The 4262-nt window shown below is 37.6% G+C and overlaps 1 pseudogene; it reads left to right on the forward strand.

The window, feature by feature from the left end:
- Positions 1-2694: 2694 nt before the first annotated feature.
- Positions 2695-3911, forward strand: LOC101593817 (annotated as a pseudogene).
- The last annotated feature ends 351 nt before the right edge of the window (positions 3912-4262 follow it).

Raw genomic sequence — 4262 nt, forward strand, 5'->3', positions numbered from 1 at the left:
CACCTTTAAGGAAATTAGAATTTATTAGACTGTCAGCTTCTTAAAGAAGCATTTGATTCTTATTTTATGACTAGTATAGTGCTTTGTTTAATGTTTCCAAATTGAAAAAAAAATATTTGAGGAGTAATTACATTAGCAGACACCTGAGAAGATAGATATTTTCCCAGAACCAAAACAAAAATAAAGAAATATTAAGGAAAAAAAATATGTCGAAGAACAAATCATGTAATTAAAAATTTTTCCAAAGAAATGCTTATCTTCTTTTTTCATATTATCTTTGCCTACATTGTATTAAATTATGAAATGGTTAAAGTTGAAATAGACACATATTATTACCATAAGGACTTGTTGATGATGAGGTATGTTAAAGGGTTCACATTTACATGTAGAGGACATTACACATTGTTTTTTTAATTCCAACCATGAAAAAATTTTATAGCCAAGAGCAAGTAAGAATCTATCTGGGCCAAAAAAAAAAAATGCAAAGAATTATCTTTTGCTCTCAAAAAATGTAGCAAGAATTTGCCCTTCTTTCTCTTCCTCTATCTCTTCTCCCCTTCTTCCCTCCATCATTCTGTACCTTCTTTCTTCCCATTCCTTATGAGCCAATTAATCTTACTAAGTAAAGCCCAAGAATTAAGCTCTGCAGTGACATTAAAATATAACACAGAAGAGAATAAACATAATCACTATCATAATAAAATTTATGTTTTGCTTAGGAAGGAATATCAAGCCAAGATAAAAATAATCTTTGATAAACAGCAAGTCAAAAACCAAGACAGAGAGCCCAGGGAAAAACAGAGACTTAATTTATAGAGGGGTCATCAGGCTTTCATGAAAAGAAAATATCTGCACTTCTAAAGAATGAAGATAAATAATCTAAAACAATAAAAAGAAGCTTCAGGAATAATTATTTCACCACTTTAAGCAATTTAAAGAAGCCCAGTGCTGTTGGATCTAAGTAAAACTTGAAGAAATAAATAAAAAGAAGAAGAAAGTTGACATTGGGGAAGTAAGCAATGCTAGGACATGCACAATGGTTTTGCAATGGGGAAAAAACGAACTATTTCATGATGTCTTATGAAGTCATCAAAGAGTATACAAAGGGAATTGACATGTGCTAACTGTCATTTTAAGTTATCTTTTCCTTCCATTGGAAAATGAATTGGATTTGTTGGATGGGAAAGAAAGAGTATAAATGTGGAAAACAACCGAGAATCTGTTTTAGTAGATTAGGTAAGAAAAAATTTAAAAAAAGTAGATTTTGTCAGGAATGATAGCAGCTCACTTTTTTTTAAATCAAATTTTAAGAATGGCTCATGATTCATTTCTCAACTCAGAATCAAATCCATTACTGTGGTGTTTTTGGATGTAAAATGACCCCATAGGCCCATGTGTTTAAATATTTAGTTACCAGTGGGTGATGCTGTTCATGAGGGGTGTAGGGCCGGCCTTTAGGAGATGAAGCCTTGGAGGAAGAACAGTCAGTAAGTTGGAGCACTTTAGAAGAGTGAGTACACAGCACTCGGTCATTGCATCAGTCACTTTCTTGTTGCCGGACCAACATACCTGAACATGAGCATCTTATAGAAGGTGACACTCATTCAGTTTATCACTTTCAGCCTGTAATTTTGAGCAGATGTCCAGCATGGAAGGGAACATATGGCAGAAGCATACAGTGATGTAATATTATTATGTCATCAGGGAGGAAGTAGAGAGGAAATAGCAAACTAGCAAGTGAAAAGGATGTGACACTTCAAGGCACCACTTCAGTGACAGACTTCTTCTGGCAAGGCTATACCTTCTAATGATCCTGTAACCCTCCTGAACAGCACAATCAACGGGGGATTATGTATTCAAATACATGAGTCTATGGGAGAGTCATTTTAAAATTCAAAACACTTCAGTAATGCATTGGATATTGATTTGACAAAAGAAACATGAACCATCCTCAAATTTCAGGATTTTCAGGTGGGCGAATTGTATTGTTATTCAGTGAGGCTAGGGAAACTTGTGTTGGGAGAAGCACACAGTTAAGGGATGATGCTAATGTAGAGATAAATGTGAGAAATTCAGTCTGCTGGATGAATGTATAGCTGCTTACATAAATTTGTAATCAATGCATAGATGGCAGTTTAGCCCATTGGGATGGCTTCCAGGTAAAAATTTCATAAGATTCCAAGGAAAAAAGTTCTAAAGATCAGTAGAAATCGGAGTTAGTAGAGAGAGAGTATAAGTGGACACTGAGCTGCCGTAAGTGACATGGGGGAAAGGTGTGATGAGCACCACACACACCAAGCATGAAGACTGATGAAGGGGAATCCCAACCTATCTGGACACCCTGCAAAATAAGCATCAACGAATGGCCACTGAATTTGGCAATAGGTGTTATGACGCTTAATAGTGTCCATAACTTGAACAATTTTTTTGAAGAAATTAGTTCAAGCTAAGGAAAATTATCACAGGAAAATATTCTCGGTATTAGTCTTCAAGCAAATGCAAATAAAACCCACAATGAGCCAAGCATGCTGGCACACATCTATAATCGCAGCCCTTGGCGTATGAAGACAAGAGCCCTGGCAGTTCAAGGTCATACTCAGCTACATAAGGAATTTGAGGCCAGCTTGGACTACTTGAAATACTATGTCAAAAATGTACTCCTTTCCAGTCAGGCGCTGAGCAGTTTGTCGGATCATGTCTGGTGGCTCCACGGATTATAACAGCAGAGAACATGGTGGCCCAGAATGGACCCTGATGGTGTCATTGAGAACAACTGGAATGAGATTATTGATAACTTTGATGATATGAATTTAAAGGAGTCTCTTCTTCATGGAATTTATGCTTATGGTTTTGAGAAGCCTTCAGCTATTCAGCAGAGAACTATTATTCCTTGTATTAATGGGTGTGATGTGATTGCTGAAGCTCAGTCAGGTACTGGCAAGACAGCCACATTTGCTATTTCCATCCTGCCACAATGGGAGATTGAGTTCAAGGAGACCCAAGCACTAGTATTGGCCCCCAGCAGAGAACTGGCTCAACAGATCCAGAAGGTAATTTTAGCTCTTGGCGACTACAGGGGAGCAACATGTCATGCTTGCATTGGTGGAACAAATGTTTGAAATGAAATGCAGAAGCTGCAGGCTGAAGCACCACATATTGTTGTTGGGACACCTGGAAGAGTGTTTGACATGCTAAACAGAAGATACCTTTCTCCAAAATGGATCAAAATGTTTGTTTTGGATGAAGCAGATGAAATGAGCCGGGGATTCAAGGATCAAATCTATGAGATTTTCCAAAAATTAAACACAAGCATTCAGGTTGTGTTGCTTTCTGCCACAGTGCCAAGTGACGTGTTGGAAGTGAAAAAGAAGTTCATGAGAGATCCAATTCGAATTCTGGTGAAGAAGGAAGAATTAACCCTTGAAGGAAGCAAACACTTTTATATTAATGTTGAAAGAGAGGAGTGGAAGTTGGACACGCTTTGTGACTTGTATGAGACATTGACAATTACACAGGCTGTGATTTTTCTCAACACAAGGTACAAGATGGGTTGACTCACTGAGAAAATGCATGCCAGGGTCTTCACAGTTTCTGCTCTGCATGGCCACATGGACCAGAAGGAGAGAGATGTTATCGTGAGGGAATTCCCATCAGGGTCAAGCCGTGTTTTGATCACGACTGACTTGTTGGCTTGTGGGATTGATATGCAACAAGTGTCGTTGGTTATAAACTATGATCTACCTACCAATTGTCAAGGCTATACTCACAGAATTGGCAGAGGGAGTTGATTTGGGAGGAAAGGTGTGGCTATCAACTTTGTTACTGAAGAAGACAAGAGGATTCATGACATTGAGAATTTCTAAAATACTACCGTGGAGGAAGTGCCCATGAATGTGGCTGGCCTTATCTAATTCCTGGGATGAGAGTATTGAATGCAGTGCTCCCTGTTGCTGAATAGGCAATCACAATGTGCATTGTGCTTCTTTGGGAATATTTGAATCTTGTCTCAATATTCATAATGGATCACTAACACATATTTTGATAGCAAAGTGACTTTAGTCCTGAGCTCTTGTGAGGAAAGGTATTGGCTTTATCCTGTTTAGGATTAGACTGTTGGGGTGGGTATAAAAGATGGGGTCTGTAAAACCTTTCTTTATTAGAAATTTATTTCCTAGTTCTGTAGAAATGATTGTATTAGATGTTCTCTATCATTTGATAATATACTTGTGGACTAAAAGATATAAGTGCTATATAAAGTCAGC

Source organism: Jaculus jaculus, chromosome 4 (assembly GCF_020740685.1).
Source record: "Jaculus jaculus isolate mJacJac1 chromosome 4, mJacJac1.mat.Y.cur, whole genome shotgun sequence".
In the NCBI taxonomy this organism is placed as follows: domain Eukaryota; kingdom Metazoa; phylum Chordata; class Mammalia; order Rodentia; family Dipodidae; genus Jaculus; species Jaculus jaculus.